At 35.9% G+C, this 19,021-nt stretch overlaps 1 protein-coding gene across 2 annotated transcripts in view; it reads left to right on the top strand.

Moving 5' to 3' along the window:
- Positions 1-19,021, top strand: part of LOC120417916 (neuropeptide SIFamide receptor-like) — a 248,126-nt gene that overhangs the window by 11,102 nt on the left and 218,003 nt on the right. The gene's annotated exons all lie outside the window — the stretch shown is intronic.

The raw sequence follows: 19,021 nt of genomic DNA, 5'->3' as shown, positions 1-19,021 counted from the left end.
TCCTTGGTTGTTCGCACTTGAAGCACCCACTGACACGATTGGTTGCGAAGTAGATGAACCGTTCGCGACAACTTGTGCAAAGGAGTTACTGCTTTGCTTTGACAAAGAAGCAGCTCCAACACCACTACGATTTGGACAATCCACTTTTAAATGGCCTTCTGCACCACAAACAAAACATTTGTCTTTCAAACCGTCGTAATACACTCGAGCCAGCTTTCCCTTGATCTTTATCTGTCCTGGTAAATCTTTACTCACTTCCATATATATACCATGCACACCATTAAATATCGGGAATCCCGATTCTACTGCAAACCTTTCCCGACATAAATACTTCACATTTCCGTACTTATCCATTTCCTGCTGAATCTCATCATCACCTATTTCCGGTGTCAATCCAAAAATCCTGACATATTCGATCGTCCCCCCAGCATCCATCACCATAGTCTCCGTTGTCGCTCCATCAGCATACCGAAACGTGGTTTTCGGTCCTAACCTCAAAAGCGCCTTCCACATAAAATCCATCGACCTAAACTTCACGTAAACACTGCGATCTTCTCGGTACATGGCAGTCAGCTCCTCGTATTTCCATCCGTGTTCTTTGAAGAACTGAAAAACTTCAGCGTCCTTCGGTTTCCTTTGGCCAGCTCCGAAATGAATCCGGATAGTCAGCTCCTTCTTGGGTTCCATGACCTTGAACTGAGGTACTATTTTGCTGTTGTCTTCACACACGTCCGATTCCAAAGAAATCACTTCGTGAACTGTTTCATCAATTTTGGCAGCACTAAGCAGACCCCAAAGAGCGCTGGAAGAAAAAAAGAACTAAGTTGAAATTAGGAAAATGGGCGTGGCCCAATGCAATCGACTGATTAGAATGCATTTGGGAAATATTTTTTTCAAATGCTTGTAAAAGGAATAGCATAACTTTTAATAAAAGTGAAAATAAACAGAAATATTCACAAAAAGTTGCTCAACTTGTTGGTGTACTTGGTTTTAGTAAATTTCAAGGAACACTCCAGATTATATAGCATCATTCAAACACGACCGCTTATTAGGCTTTAAATGGGTATATTGCCCCTAATTCTAAGCCGTCAGCGTGGCTGGTCATTTTTGAAGATCTACGTTTCAAGAATTGGTAAAAATTTGATAATTATTGCGGTTTCCACAGTTAATAAAACTGAAACAGTTGCCTTTCTCCATACATTTGACGATTTTTTCGAGGGCTTAGAGGGAGGGGTTTCCGTTGTCAGAATGAGCTCAAATATTGCAATATTGAATCCCTAAAATAAAAAAATGTTTGGTCCATTGCCATTCTCTCTTAGGGTAAGATTGGTCCAAATCAAAATCAAACCATCCACATTAACGACCCCCGGGTCTTTTGTGGTCTCTATTGCAAGTTTCTGCTCGAACCTAGGAGTCCGAAGGCTTGAATGGGGAGAGCACCCAAACCTCTTTCTACTCCAAGGAACCTTCCACCCCAGTGTTTGAACTGACGACCTTTGGATTGCGAGTCCAACCGCCGCCAGCGATTCCACCGGAGTAGGCTTGGTTTGGTCTGTTGTTTGTACTTATGGCATGGAGACGACTCCTACACCTGGAATGGCATAACGGCCTAACAATCAAGGCCGGGACCGACATTTTACTTCCTCATCCGATGGAAGGTGAGATTGGTCCAATTTTCAACAATTAAGATCGGATTCATCAATCTTCACCATATTGTGAATCATATAGAACCAAAAAATATGGAAATGCGCTACTTTAAGTGTAGTTTTGCTTTCAAATCTTAGACTACACCACTGCGTTCCAGGTGCAATACCGTTCGTTGGCATAGAATGGTGGTTTCGTCTGTGTGTGCAAAATTACACGGTACACAGGAGCAGCATTTCTAAAGAGTTTGGCCTGGCCTGGTTTCCGCAACCGCATGCTGCCACCGTTTCTTTCAACGGTCAACTCCATCATCCGGCAATACCCACAGCAGTAGCATTCTTGAGAGCCCTCACATCTGTGTGGGCGGGTAGATTTTTCCATTCCAAGTAATCTGTACGATGACATTTTTGTTGAGGTCTTTTTATAACATTCGTGAAGCTGCTACTTGAATTTACTGCATCTGCTCCGATGGCTTGTTGTAGTCTCAAAAGTGACAGTTTATGAAATTTTAACCTGGTTTATCAACATAGAAGTGTTGATGACATGTGTGGCATTGAACTCTTAATCCAACCGAATGACTTGTTTTGCGGAAAATAAACCCATTTTTGTCATTTTGGAATAACATTATCGTCAAATTAAACTTCAGAATGCTCAGTAAAATATATACAATTATAGTCATTCTATAATCCGAAACAATTCGAAATACAGAGGGTGTGTGTTGTGTGTGTGTGAAAAATAAGTAAAAATAAAAGCACCAAGCCTTTTGATTTGCCATGACCCACTCGCCGGAATGGAAAATGAGCTTTACGTTGAAGCCGGAAAATGGCAATTTGAAAGAACAAACACAAACGTAATCATAACGTTTCGTGGAATTGGAGTGAAAATGTTCTTTAATTATATCCGACCCCGGCGCGATGGCACCGCGACGCCGGTCGATCACCGTGATTGATTGGAATCGAAATATGAATCGAAAAAAAGAAGGTTGAGAAGGTTCCCTTATTGCATTTATATCAGGTTATCATGTCGTAACACAACTCAGTAAGAAAACTGGCTCGGAGCGCAGTTTTTTCCAAAAGATCTTGATTTAGCGAAAAAATATCGAATAGTCCTCGACAGAAATTTTGGTATTTTGCAGGTTTGGATTATGGAATGAAAATTGATCAAAAACGTTGTATGTTTACAATTAATGCTTGCGACCATTTAAAAACTATCCTGAGGAATTAAAATTATTAAATTAGTTTCTGTAAGCAAAAATGTATGGGGAAAAGCATTTCAAACAACTTTGTCGAAGACGGCAAAACGATCTTAGTCAACCCTGACGAGCCGTTTTTCTATATAAAGATATTTTTTTTTCGTCAGCTTTAACGATCTAAAGCGACCCTTAAACCTGAACAGATTTCGCTCAAAATTTTCACAGTTACATATTTTTGTCTCCTGAATCGAATCAGAGGGTATCCCTGTGGTCGATTTTTTTTATTGTCACCCTAGAGAGCAATTCTCCACCAAAACCGGAAATGGATTTTATTTATATTTTTTTATCTGTGCCTTTTGGAAGAATTTTCTGATCGATTTGGGCAAAGTTGTAGGTTTTAATGAGGACTATTCAGAAAAAAATGGTATACGAAAAAAAAATTAAATTAACATTTTTCACAAAAAAAAACAATTTCCCAAAATTCGAATGTTTTAACTTTAGATTTTTTTTAATTAGGCCCATTTGAAATGTTAGTTTTCATATCAAATTTCATTTTTCAACATTGAAAATTTGACCATTAGTTGCTGAGATATTGTCAATAGAAAATGTGGGAATATTTGGATGAGGCTTAAAAAATTTCAGTTTTCTTGTTTTTTCATTTTTTCGCGTATTTCAGCAACTAGAGGTCTTCAATTTCTCCAAGGCATTTTATTTTTGTAAGTTTCTGAAATTTTCGAATACAATACAATTTCGAATGGATAATTAATTATGGACACTATTTAAAAAAAAGAAAACGTTGTTTTTTCAGTTCAGATTAAACTTTTAGTTTAATTAAATTTTACATTAAAAGTAGATTTATTTTTTCTTCCAAAAGTATTTTACCTATAAATTCAGAGATTTTTTAAAATTATGTTTATATTTTTTGTAAATTTCCCGGGAATTCCCGAAATTCAAGCAGAAGTATACATTTTCTTAAATTTTTGGAATTTTTTATTGAAATTGCTCTGAAAAAAATATAAATGAACAAACTCAACATGATTTTGTTCAATTAAATGTATTGTTTGGTTTATATCAGATTATCAGAAATTATGATATCAGAATTATTTCTGATAATATTAATTTTTGAAGCAACTGGGAATAGATCTTGCTTAATGAGTTTTAAATTATTACAATTAGGTAAGCTTTTAACAGATTGATGTTTTATCAAAACAATATTAACTCCTTATCTCCAAATTAAAATTAAACGTTTTTGTTTACCATGATCAAATGAGATGAAAATCGAATTTGTGGAAAAAGAATTAATTCAACTGATTGAATACCTAGTACTAAGGAAATTACAATTTGAAGTTAAAGAATTGTGGAGCACTGGTACAACTACAGGTGTTAGAGAGTTAAATGTGTAAAAAAAGCAGACTTTTTGTGGAATGATGTTAATTTATCGTATAATTTAAATCATGTTGCATAATAATACAAAAAAAAATCATTGAAAAATTACTCTCTATTATTTGTTCTTAAAAAATGCAAAAATATATTCAAAGCTTGCTTCAAATATTTGTAAACATCGGGTTGTTTGGAGTAAAACCAACACTAAAAAGCTTTACCATTTGTTCAAGAGTTGAAACCAGTAATTGTCATGAAAAACATAATTTCTGCATGTTTTTTTTTTTCTCATTTCAATAAACTGGTCAAAGAGGCAAGTTTAAAATTTCTCATCGAAAAATACCAAAATACATTTTCTTGTAGTTGAATCATTTTTTACATGCAGTCAAGCTGTTAATTGATCTTCACACTTATTTAAACCATTAATGTTGATGTCTTATACAATTTTGTTGCATAATATTAATTAAAACCAAGATCATAACAATTTTCAATAAATTTAAAATTTTCCCCGGAATTCCCGGGATTTCCCGGGAAATTGGCTGAAAATTTCCCGTTTCCCGGGAAATTTGGAACCCCGGGAAATTGGACGCTCTAGTTCTGGGCCCAAGATTACGGCCTAGCCTATCCTTACAAAAGAGTTCACTACTCTTCAAACCCTGTCCATGGTGCGCTCCCGCCAGGTTGAACCATCCGGAAGAGGACAGAAAGTGGGCAAACATAAAAAAAACGCCCCGGATGCAATTCCATATTCTACTGTTCCGTCCCCTGCACATGGCTTCCAAATGAAATAATTTGTTTTTGTCCAGCTCACGAGCAAGCAGGAGTAAGAGCTCTCCATCAACGATCCGTTCCGAACCGGGAGTCCTGTCCGTCCATCTGTCCAGCGGAAGTGCTCTTTTTGATGTTCACTTTTCATTTTCTGGTACATTATATTCGGTGCTTTTTATTTCCGAGAATGGTTTCAAAGTCCATCAGTTGCGGATTTTTTTTGTTGCGCCGTCCACGAGTGGCCAATCCCCGGCCAGACGGCAATGGCATCATCAAGTGTCTCCCGTGGACACCCCCGAGTCGGAGTGACGGTGGCCGACGACTTTCAATTGGCCAGTGGTTATACGGGAATCGATTTTCAATTTGAATGTTTTTACAAATCGACAAACCAACGCGGACGGGCGACGGACATTCGGAGTTTGGCCAGCTAGGTCGTGGTCCGGCAGCGGTGTGGACACGGAAAAACGTAAACGAGACGACACTGAAAAGATCCGACTCCACCGACTCCAACAACAACTCCTATACAAAGTTGTTGAAAATTAGCCGACTTCCACTCCGACTACGACTTCAGTTTCTCAGAGTTTCTCGATTCCGACTCCTCAAAAAGTAACCGACTCCTACGACTCCGACTCCGTAAAAGCTAAAAACTCTTCTAAACACTGATGAGCACCAACCTTCACTCATAATCACTCAAGTGAGAGCAGCGCTCACTCACTACTACCACTACCGAAAAATAAACAAGACCTGCTCAACTCGGTAGTAAATAAAGTGCCACCCTAACCAAAAATCATGATTTGCTGAGCTCAGCGATGGAATAATCATCATCAAAAGAAAATCCTTGAACGTTCATCAAGAGAAAAAATCCGAAGAGAGCATAGCTTTCCTCTCTCGCGCACGAAAGATCGGTAAAAGGAATCTAAAAAAAATCATCATCTTGATTATTCGGCTGCACTGAGTGACGACACTTCTCTCTGAGAGAACCTCTAGGTAAAGTGCCTAATGTAAAAGGAGGACACGAGAAACTGAGAACCCAACGATTATTTGTCAAACAATTAAAAAATGAGCACCTCCAAGATCTAGAGAACCTTCAGAGAGAAGTGTCGTCACTCAGTGCAGGCTTTGAATAGAGGAGAAAAGCAACTCGCGACAAAATTTTGAGGCTAGGAATTTTGACAGGTATGATTTTCATAAAGTATTCGCCTCCTTTTCTCTCCCACAGAAAACTGAGGACAATGTAGCTGTCAAACTAGGCCAAAATGTTAAAGTCACTCACAAAATGAACTTTGAGTGATTTGAGTTAATTTCTGACGTCACGATTTTCTCCTCTATTACTTGTCAAAATTGAGTTCCTTTGTTTAGAAGCATATGAGCGGGAAAGAGACGGTAGAGCGAGTTTGGTTGTGTTTGAGTGCCGTGTCATTTCTCTTTGAAGGTTCTCTACCAAGATCATACACACAAGGTGCTCACAACCTCTGCTTCGACCACAGGATTTGTCAAAAAATGAACACTTTCCATTTAAACTAGAGAACCTTCAGAGAGAAGTGTCGTCACTCAGTGCAGCCTTTGAATTACTTGTCAAAATTGAGTTCCTTCGTTTAAAAGCACATGAGCGGGAAAGGGACGGTAGAGCGAGTTTGTTTGTGTTTGAGTGCCGTGTCATTTCTCTTTGAAGGTTCTCTAATTTAAACTAGAGAACCTTCAGAGAGAAGCGTCGTCACTCAGTGCAGGCTTGAATTACTTGTCAAATTTGAGTTTCTTCGTTTAGAAGCACATGAGCGGGAAAGAGACGGGAGAGCGATTTTTGTTGTGTTTGAGTGCCATGTCATTTCTCTTTGAAGGTTCTCTAATTTAAACGCTTGGTAAAATTTGATCGACCAACTGTGAGTGGCATTGCATTTTGAGTTTCTTGTCCCCACTTTATATTAGTCAGTTTAGTGAGAAGTGTGCTGAAAGTTAGAATCGAGGTTGAGTTTGATGTCCAAAACATGACAGGCTTTTTCCGTGTCCACCCGGTACAGCTGCCAATGGTTCGGTGGACACGGAACAGATAGTGCAGCCCCCCCCCCCCCTCACTCAAGCAATAGTGTTTAATTGGATAAAAATAGGAAAACGACCGATTCGTATCGACGCGCGCGCGGACAAAGCGGGTTTCGACGACTCGCTGGGAGTGTGACCCGGGCTGGACTGACCCTGGTCAGGAGTTGGAATCCCCGAACCCGGAAAGTGTGCGGGGGTGGATTGGAAATTGAAGTTAAATCAGGTTAATAGCAATACAATCGAGAAATATCCGTCCGAGAGACAGCTTCCCGAATCTAATCAACGGGTTAAATTGAATGCTGGCAAACTTTGAGTATGGATTTGTCATTTCATTATCGGTCCAGCGAGAGGGATGGTCGTAAGTGCTTTTGCATTGGAACTGTTGGGTTCGGTTTGTTGTAGCTACATGGCATGAAATCCGACCGAGAAATCACATGCAAAGGCATTTTCAGTAGAACTTTTTTTGATTCGTTGTTAGAATATCTGTTTTGAATAAGCGAGTACGAAGGTTTATTTTTTTTATTTCTCATGATATAAAAAATATGATCATTAAAAAATAATATAACTACACAGAAAAACGAAACTATTGGCACTACGCCCCCCGGGGCATGGCCTTCCTCTAACGTGGGATTTCTGCTCCAGCGCCTCTGACGAGACAGGAGAAACCGGGACCGACGTTTTACTTCACCATCCGATAGAAGCTCAGTGGATAAGGCGGGAATCGAACCCGCGTCTCATAGCATCATCGGGATCGGCAGCCGAAGCCGCTACCCCTGCGCCACGAGACCCACATAACACAGACAACTACACAGACAAAAATAAATTTCGGGAATCGTGAATTGTGTTCATGAATCTGAGAACCACGAAGTATTATACTCACGTTTATAGTGAGCAATTCTCTACGAAATCGGTCTTTTTTTTAGAATTTTAATTTTTGTATTTTTTAATCCGACTGAAACTTTTTTGGTGCCTTCGGTATGCCCAAAGAAGCCATTTTGCATCATTAGTTTGTCCATATAATTTTCCATACAAATTTGGCAGCTGTCCATACAAAAATGATGTATGAAAATTCAAAAATCTGTATCTTTTGAAGGAATTTTTTGATCGATTTGGTGTCTTCGGGAAAGTTGTAGGACCACACTGAAAAAAATGATACAGAGAAATTTTGTGATTTTCTATTTAACTTTTTGTCACTAAAATGTGATTTGCAAAAAAACACTATTTTTATTTTTATTTTTTTATATGTTTTAGAGGACATAAAATGCCAACTATTCAGAAATTTCCAGGTTGTGCAAAAATTCTTTGACCGAGTTATGAATTTTTTAATCAATACATAATATTAAATATTTTCAAACATTTCAAATCAAGACTAACATTTCAAAAAGACCAAACATTCAATATTACGCCCTTTTGAAAATATTTTGTTCGAAAAGATCGGAAAATTTCAAGAATGTTTCATATTTTAACATTGTAAAATGGACCATTAGTTGCTGAGATATCGACATTAGAAAATAGTGGGTTGTTTGGGTGAGACTTAGAAAACATCAATTTTCCTGTTTTTAAACACTTGCATGGCAATATCTCAGCAACTAAGGGTCGTATCAACAAAGTTCAAAAAAGCAAAATATAGAGAATTTTCTCAGCTTTTCAAAAATATTTTTTTCAAGAGTGGGCAAACATGTGCACTAATTAAAAACAAAAATGAAAAACTGCGACTATTTTCAAAAAAGTTACCTAAAAATGGATTTAACTTTAAAACGGTGCACTTTATCAAAATTTCACTAAAGAACTTTTTGATTGCAAATTTGATTTTACATCGAAAAATAAAGTTGAAAAAATTTTGCGACCAATATTTCGATTGTTTGAAAAAATCAGTATTGATTAAAAAATTCATAACTCGGTCAAAGATTTTTTGCACAACCTGGAAATTTCTGAATAAATGTCCTCTAAAACATATCAAAAAAATTAAAAAAAATAAAAATAGTGTTTTTGCAAATCAAGTTTAAGTGACAAAAAGTTAAATAAAAAATCACAAAATTTCTCTGTATCATTTTTTTTCAGTGTGGTCCTATAACTTTCCCGAATACACCAAATTGATCAAAAAATTCCTTCAAAAGATACAGATTTTTGAATTTTCATACATCATTTTTGTATGGACAGCTACCAAATTTGTATGGACAAACTAATGATGCAAAATGGCTTCTTTGGGCATACCGAAGGCACCAAAAAAGTGTCAGTCGGATTAAAAAATACAAAATATCGAATGACCGAAATCTGAGAGAACTGCTCAAATGCAAATGCACCATACTCATGAATACATTCCCTCGTGGTTCTGAAATTCATGAACACAATTCACGATTCCAGAAATTGTTTTTTTTTCTGTGTACTGTGTTTGAGCTTTAAAATAAGGACAATTAGTTTTTGGTATAAAGAACAGCAAAGAATTGAATTTGAAAAATGTATAGTTTTGTTTTATTTGTTTCCCAATTAAACCCGATTTATTTTCACTCAATCATTTTTTTACAACTGTCTCAATATTGGCACGAAAAATACGGTAGCAGAAAAATATTTTTATCAAGATATGTCAAAATATCCAAAAAAAATAACGCGTAATGAACTGAAAACAAATTTAAAAAAAAAAATCATTAGGTGTGTAGAAATCGAATTATTGTGATGAAATATTAATTGAAAATCGCGTTTTTTCCATGTATCTTTTTTCGGAATAGTCCTAAGCATAACCTTCAACTTTGCCGAAGAAATCGATTAGAAAATACAGAAAAAATACAGATGGTTTGCGAAATTCTAGAGGAAATACTTTTATTCAGCAATTCGTCACCGTCGTGCCAGCTTGTCGTACGTGCATTTTGGCCCAAATTGAGTTTAAAACACCAAAAAAAGTTTTCCGATCGGGCTAAACATTTTTCTTGGGGTTTCCTGGCCAACATAATAAACCCGTATTTTTTTATTTGGCCGTTAGGGTGACCTAGAGAAAAAAATTAAGACCGATCGGAGAACTTTTTTTTTCGGTTTGCGCACTTTTCAAATGGAATTGCTGTATATGCACAAAAAAATATAACGAGTTGGTAGTCCAAACTTCGACTTTTTTTTAATTTAAATATCAGAACATCATCAACATAGTGTATGGAAATGTCAATGTATAGTTGAGATTGAAGTGATATTTCCCTTTATAATTTCATTTACGACACTTGCAATTAGTTAACACCTGAATTATATAGAAATACATAAATTTTCCTTGGTTTACGTTCCTGAAAACGATTGGTGACATTGCGTAACGAGCTGTATAATTGAACCAATCATTCTTTCAGCCAAACAAACTATACACAATCCTGATGGTGCACCGGACCATGTCCCATTTGGCTGGAATTGCTCATAACGGACGCATCGTTGTAGGCGACCTGTGCATATGTATGCAGAACTTTGTCCGTCGACCAGTAATCCTTTGCTCTTATATAACCTCGAATTGCCACCCCCAATCTCCCGGTAGCCGACCAGCCAGGTGCGGCCCGACCTGCCCCAACCCGGGCCAAAACGGCGGACTCCGAATCAAAACGAACCGCTTGAAAATCGGTCACGGCCATGGCCTAGATAGCTAACGGGGTGGGTGTTGTTGGCCGGAAACAAGTCTACGGCAGCAAACTGCAGTAGTTGGTGGTGCTCTTTGGGCCAAGTTTGGAGTAAATTACATTTTCTGGGCTTACTTGGGCAAGAAACTTTGCTGCTGTTTTGATGACGGTTGTTTTATCATTCTGGGGGTTTAATTGAGTAGAATTAGGATGTAAGGATGTTTTCGTTTTTTTTTATCAAATATATGACGATATTTGTTACCCCCTTACTAGAGTTGTTCTTCACAGAAAGTGATATTAAAGAGATCAATCGCCATAGACACTTGCTTGGGGACCTTTTTTTTTAAGCTGAGAAACTGTGTCATTTTAGTTATGCCTGTGACTTTACCCTTTGCACCATTTCCCAACAAATAACTCCAGGTAAAACTTTTTTCGGATTGCCAATACATACCATAATACATAGTTCTGAATACTTTCCATGTTGATTTTTATTTTCCAATAAACCCAAGTAATGGACCACTGATCACAGTAAACAGAATTTCCCAAATTCATTTCTGCATCTCAAACAAACTGTGGCATTTTCCACATTTGAGCGCTTCGCGTGGAAAATAAAGTTGAAATCACCTATTTGCATCGAAATTGCCATTGTAGAAGAGCAAAAACAGAAATGCAAACATTATTGCGTTCGACGTTATTTGGGCAACGTGCAAAAACATTACAGTAATTTATTTAATTTCCCGGAAAAGGTAAACAGCTTCGGGAAGGTCAGGAAATCGCCATACCGTCATTGGATGAGCATATGGGATGTGAAAATTCCCGACAGTTTTCAATTCAATACCAACCTATATGAGCTCCAAAAATACAATCACGAACATTCACTCCCACACGTAATAATAGTTTAGCTTTATTATTATTGTTATAAATCTATTTGTACCAGCCCGAAGCGATTTTCTAACAAATTGTATTGTGCAACTCTTGTTATGGACGAGGCATCACAACTATATAATAACTCTAGCGTAATGAGTAAAGCAAACAACAACGCGTTGGAAATGGGAGGATGAAAAATGGAAGCTGGTTGAGAATCGTGAAAAGAGTAAATTACCAGTTGCTTGGCAAAAAACAAAAAACAAAAAACAAAAAACAAAAAACAAAAAACAAAAAACAAAAAACAAAAAACAAAAAACAAAAAACAAAAAACAAAAAACAAAAAACAAAAAACAAAAAACAAAAAACAAAAAACAAAAAACAAAAAACAAAAAACAAAAAACAAAAAACAAAAAACAAAAAACAAAAAACAAAAAACAAAAAACAAAAAACAAAAAACAAAAAACAAAAAACAAAAAACAAAAAACAAAAAACAAAAAACAAAAAACAAAAAACAAAAAACAAAAAACAAAAAACAAAAAACAAAAAACAAAAAACAAAAAACAAAAAACAAAAAACAAAAAACAAAAAACAAAAAACAAAAAACAAAAAACAAAAAACAAAAAACAAAAAACAAAAAACAAAAAACAAAAAACAAAAAACAAAAAACAAAAAACAAAAAACAAAAAACAAAAAACAAAAAACAAAAAACAAAAAACAAAAAACAAAAAACAAAAAACAAAAAACAAAAAACAAAAAACAAAAAACAAAAAACAAAAAACAAAAAACAAAAAACAAAAAACAAAAAACAAAAAACAAAAAACAAAAAACAAAAAACAAAAAACAAAAAACAAAAAACAAAAAACAAAAAACAAAAAACAAAAAACAAAAAACAAAAAACAAAAAACAAAAAACAAAAAACAAAAAACAAAAAACAAAACTGTGTTTTCCCCATTTTGTATAACAATTTTTGATTCTTTGTTGCCAAATTGCCCTAAACCCTCTCGTTTACGTACAAACTCCGGTGGATTGAAACAATATCCTCGTACACACTAGCAAACACACACACACACACACACACGCACTTGAAACATTGTTGTTCGTATGTGTGCTTGCTTATGCAACGGCATGGGGCGTGCATTTTTGTTTGGACACCAGCGTCCAGTTTTTTTAACACAGTTATAATAATTATTATAATGTGATGGGTCATTTGGCTGGGATTCATTAACGTAGAAGAGACTTGGGGTTGGGATTTATCCCCCAATAGTATTTTTAATATTTAATCTTCAAAAAAAAGTTAAACCATCAACAAAACCACTATTCCGATCAGATTATGCCAAATGATTCAAGCACTATTTGGCATTCAATTACCTCTTTGATGATGTTGATGATGGAAGACGTGAAGATCTATTTTTGGTGCTGGGTTCAGTTTGAATGGAACGGGACATGTTTTGCTTCCGTGCCAAAACGGGGAAAAAGGACTCTTCAAGAGAAGAAATGACATTTCGCCAAGATGCTCCAAGTAACGAAGGAGATGCACTTGGTGCACTGTGGGAGAATTTTGCTTCACTTTCGGTCAGAATTTGCTTGTATTTAATTTTGCGTATTAAAAAAAACCGCCAAAAAGTGATTCAGCATCTCCCACTATCTAGTATCCAAGTGGCACGTGGGAAGGAGTGCTGCACTCGCAAGCTGCCTCCAACCGTTACCGTTTCATCTCTCTGGACTGGTGCTGCTGGCTGCAATGATGGCAAACGAAGGTAGAATGGTGGAATCCTTTTACATCATTCTTGATCATTTACCCACCCGCGCGTTTTCCACTCCAGTGGTGCCAGTTGTGCTGGAACAGAGCTTTTCAGTGGTGGTGGGTCAGGGTGACCAGGAAATCCGGACAAAACAAAATGGAAAATTCTCTAAATAAAAAAAATCCAAATTGAGGACTTTTCAGAAATATGGAATAGAAATGGTTACATCTTTTATCTGACAATCTGGCAACCCTGGTAGTTACACGGCTATTGAGTAGTAGGGGAAGATGGGGGGAATCGTTGGTCATTTTTATTGGTATTGATTTCTGGTTGAACTTTGCTGAACTTGAGAGTTATGAGCGCTGGGTTCTGGGTGTGATCGGTTGGTATTTTTTTAATGCAATCTGCTGTTTGGACATGACGAATGCGTCTCTGAAACAGGTCATTGCTCTCAACTCACAATAAATCGGAATGTGCCACAGTGCAAACAAGCGAAAAGTAACATTTGAGCAAACATATAAATTGTATGTGTAATTGTAATTTCTTGAATATCTTGAATTTCTTGAATTTCTTGAATTTCTTGAATTGCTTGAATTTCTTGAATTTCTTGAATTTCTTGAATTTCTTGAATTTCTTGAATTTCTTGAATTTCTTGAATTTTGAATTTCTTGAATTTCTTGAATTTCTTGAATTTCTTGAATTTCTTGAATTTCTTGAATTTCTTGAATTTCTTGAATTTCTTGAATTTCTTGAATTTCTTGAATTTCTTGAATTTCTTGAATTTCTTGAATTTCTTGAATTTCTTGAATTTCTTGAATTTCTTGAATTTCTTAAATTTCTTGAATTTTTTTGAATTTCTTGAATTTCTTGAATTTCTTGAATTTCTTGAATTTCTTGAATTTCTTGAATTTCTTGAATTTCTTGAATTTCTTGAATTTCTTGAATTTCTTGAATTTCTTGAATTTCTTGAATTTCTTGAATTTCTTAAATTTCTTGAATTTCTTAAATTTCTTGAATTTCTTGAATTTTATGAATTTTTTAAATTTCTTGAATTTCTTGAATTTCTTGATTTTCTTGAATTTCTTGAATTTTGAATTTCTTGAATTTCTTGAATTTCTTAAATTTCTTGAATTTCTTGAATTTCTTGAATTTCTTGATTTTTTTGAATTTCTTGAATTTCTTAAAATTTCTTAAATTTCTTAAATTTCTTGAATTTCTTGAATTTCTTGAATTTCTTGAATTTCTTGAATTTTTTGAATTTTGAATTTCTTGAATTTCTTGAATTTCTTGAATTTCTTGAATTTCTTGAATTTCTTGAATTTCTTGAATTTCTTGAATTTCTTGAATTTCTTGAATTTCTTGAATTTCTTGAATTTCTTGAATTTCTTGAATTTCTTGAATTTCTTGAATTTCTTGAATTTCTTGAATTTCTTGAATTTCTTGAATTTCTTGAATTTCTTGAATTTCTTAAATTTCTTAAATTTCTTAAATTTCTTAAATTTCTTAAATTTCTTAAATTTCTTGAATTTCTTGAACTTTTTGAATTTCTTGAATTTCTTGAATTTTTTGAATTTCTTAAATTTCTTGAATTTCTTGAATTTCTTGAATTTCTTGAATTTTTTGAATTTCTTCAATTTCTTGAATTTCTTGAATTTCTTGAATTTCTTAAATTTCTTAAATTTCTTAAATTTCTTAAATTTCTTAAATTTCTTGAATTTCTTGAACTTTTTGAATTTCTTGAATTTATTGAATTTATTGAATTTATTGAATTTATTGAATTTATTGAATTTATTGAATTTATTGAATTTATTGAATTTATTGAATTTATTGAATTTATTGAATTTATTGAATTTATTGAATTTATTGAATTTATTGAATTTATTGAATTTATTGAATTTATTGAATTTATTGAATTTATTGAATTTATTGAATTTATTGAATTTATTGAATTTATTGAATTTATTGAATTTATTGAATTTATTGAATTTATTGAATTTCTTAAACAGTCAAAAATTTGTGAGAATATTTTTTTTAACTCTTCTGAAAAATACCACTGAAACCATTTCCACCATTACAAACCACCACGTGTGTGTGTGTGCTTTGCGAAAAGAGATTCTAAATCAGCATGTAAACAAACTATCGTACACACATAACCAGCAGTCTCTGATCGTCGTCGTCAAACGTGTGTACGTGCAAGCCATAACTCGTACCATCGTAGAGCTTTCTCTAACTAGAAGCTATCTGGGAGACAGGGGCCATCCATAAACTATGTGGTATCTGTGTTTTTGCCGAATGATTAGCAAGACTGCATTAGAAGCTCATCATCGACAGTACTCCAATTATTGGAATAAATAAACCACGTAATTTAGGACGGACCCCTCCAGCCTTAGGACAGAACCCATCATCGACGACGAACGCGCGCGCAGCGTTGCCAAGGGAATATGCACCGGAGCGCATTATTTTCCCATAACCTTAATTTGGCACTTGCCAGCCAACGGAACGGAACCAACTTTAGTTTCCCCGAGCCCGAAAGTGGATGCCAGCTTGCATTTGCACGATGGGGGCGCTGGTTGATGGATGCAAAACGAAAGCCCAGGCCAGAGACAGACGGGTGGCGCCTCTCTCTTGGCCGTCGAATTCGAATTCATGACTGTGCTGCGGTTGCATCCGTTACCAGGATGCAACGGAGTGCAGCTAAACCGGTGGGTCATGTGGCATGTGGTTCACGTGACCTGGGGGTGGCTCCCATGAAGAAATACTGAGTGGATCATTTTCTAGTAAATAAATGTTTATAAAAACACTCAAAATTTAAAACCTTGGTAGTCATGTGAAAACCCCACGGCTACGTCACGACTGTCATCCACCAAGCGAGTGAAGTCAAAATCGAACCATGATCGAACCAAATTTTTAGCGCGTGGCGTTTGAAAAGGTCGTATGCGCATCGGACATAAACTTCAAAAAGTAAAACATTTTTTTTTTAAGTTTTTTTTTCTTTATAGAAAGATTTATGTTTAATCTCAAATTTGAACTAGGGGAACAGCATATAACTCCATCGAGAACCTAATGTTAGCATATCAGCACTTTGGTATTCAGTTACTGCTAGTTTAAAGCATTTTTGACAGAAATTTAGTTTGTATTCTGAAAGCGTAATTCAAGTTGATACCACGTACTGGAAGGATCAAACTAATTTTATTTTGTTTCAAGGAAACTGAATCTGTTTAGTTTTTTTTAGTTTGTTGTGTTTAGTGTGTTGTGTCGTTTTGTATTGCTTGAATGGAAATGTAGAACTTTGTTTTATTGATCTAATAAATGTTAAATGCGGAAAAAAAGAATAACTTGTAATTATCTCGCATTATATGCAAACAAAAAGTTAAAACCGAGGTGAAAACTCAATGAAACTAACAAAAAAATAATAATTTGAGAATTATATTTATTTCATGAGACCTTTTCAAAAACCATACGTAAACAATATTGACAGCGCCTCTGGCGGTGACTTCAGGAAATTGCATGCGTGTCAGATCCCTGTCCAAACCGTACGCGGATAGAAATTCTTCGAGCTAGTCCGGTAACTCTTTGTTGCCGAATTTGTAAACATCGAAATGTAGAGCAGCCGTGGCTGAATGATTACGATATTCGCTTTGTAAGCGAATGGTCCTGGGTTCGATTCCCATCTGCTTCCAACGAGAAAGTTCTGGACTCATTGGGGGATGGAGTTTAATTTTTTAAAAACTTTTTCCACTTTTACTCCAACGAACCGACTACATTATCGACTTCATTTTGCTGGGCGAGATAGAACGCCATCTATTTTTAGACGATGACTCAGCACTTTTCCACTTTTGCACTTAAAAAAAACCAGATGGCAGCACAATGTAACGCCATGCCCCTATTCCAATGGTTGTTACCACTTGCCTAGGGTGGCTTCTCAGACCATTAAACTTCCCAAAAACCGTCCAACTCCAAGTGAAGCTTACTTGAGGATACAGTGAAGATTTTCTCTAAACGTCTTAATTTACCCTTTGGTGGTTGGTGCCTTCCTATCCAAAATAGATACAAAAGGGCGGACCTTTTAGTGTTCTATCAACTTGATTCATTATTCATACCATCAGATTGGGTAGTCAGATCTTCATAATTCAGGGCACTTAAGTGCGTATAACTTTTGATAGGGTTGTCAGATCTTCAATCTTTTGAACTCGTTGAAAAGGTCTTTTGAATACCTTTCTAAAAATGTATAACATGACGGGGTTTCTTACAAAAACCACCCTTTTTACAATCTTCCGGACTTTTGTTAGAATCGTTTTTTAGCATAACTTTTGAAGTACTTAACTAAACTTTATAATTTTCAATAGCGACTTATGGGACCCCAGAACGGAATGAATGAGACCAAGACGGTCCAAATCGGTTCAGCAAGTGCCGAGATAATCCAGTGAAAATTTTATTGATCAACATCCCACCACACACGCAGACATTTGCTCAGAATTTGATTCTGAGTCGATAAGTATACATGAAGGTGGGTCGAAGAGGTCAAATTAAGAATTTCGTTTTTCGAGTGATTTTATAGTCTTTCCTCAGTAAGGTGAGGAAGGCAAAAACACTGAAAAAAAGTGGAGCATCAACACTTCCCGTCTTCCGAATCCCTTTCATAAATATGAACGAAATCCAGTATGTAATCAACTACAATCCCCGTCTCCAAGGTAAGCGATTGGACAATCATGCGAACAGGGGCAGTAGGTCTGGGAAAACAAGCAGCAATTTGGCTTTGCTAGCCTTTGTTGTTGTCCTCATGATATGGAGTTGTCGGTGATGATTTGCTCGTAGAAAGCGAAACATAAAATTGCTGATAACTTTCTAATCGAAGTTTCAGAGTAATTAAAAACAACTTTGCAACCTAAACAGTTTCTTCACCATACTCTTTTTTTTCTACAAAATTGTAATGTAACTTTGAAACATTGGTTTCATAGTTTCAAATTATATTTTGCACATGACTAAATCATAATATATTGAATAACGGAGCTTGGATTCATGATCTGAAATCAACATTGTAGATAAAAGTTTCCCTTTTTTATTTCGATTTCGAATGCTAGCATGGCAAATAACCCAACTATACTCTCTTGCAACGTTGGCAACTTCAACATAAACTTAAATTCTGACGAATCATTCAACGCCGGGATTTGCACCGGCCAAATGGCCAACCTTTGATAGCGCCCGGCTGTCAGTCATCGAAAATGCCGGTGCCCAGGTCTTGTCTTATTTATTTCCGTCCATCCCCGGCTCGGTCTGGCCTGGCCGTCACGGCCAAACAGAGTGCGCAAGAGTGCATAGTTTGTGAAACAAAGTTTACCGTAATTCAATTTAGGAATTAAAATTGCCGTAAAAAGCTGAAGAATGGGAAAACGAATAAAATCCGAAGATTGTGCCGCTCGCTGCTCTGCCTCTCTTGTGTCAAGAAGTTGCAATTTTGCACCGGAGCAGCACCGGATGTGCATCTCCCTCTTCCACTGCTGGGACTAGATATTGTAGTCGGTCGGTTTTTGTCAGCGTTTCTCTTCATTGCTTTCGGTCTGCGCGAGAGGAGGCGCGTACTTCCGGTGCATAAAATACGACTTGATTTCTTGAAAAATACTTGATCAAGCTTTGAGTTTTTACAATTGACTAAATCGATGAGAGATTACGACGGCTTGATGAAAAGTAACCGGAATTTGTGAAATAATTGTAGTTTACGTTTAAAAAAGTTAATTGCTATTTTTAAAGTAGTTACTGCTTCTCGGAAGCACCACACAGAGTAACCAAGTGCAGCTAATCACCACCGT

This window comes from Culex pipiens, chromosome 3, assembly GCF_016801865.2.
Source record: "Culex pipiens pallens isolate TS chromosome 3, TS_CPP_V2, whole genome shotgun sequence".
Lineage (NCBI taxonomy): Eukaryota > Metazoa > Arthropoda > Insecta > Diptera > Culicidae > Culex > Culex pipiens.
The sequence above is the reverse complement of the archived record's forward strand: the minus strand, read 5'-3'. Positions and strand labels throughout refer to the sequence as shown.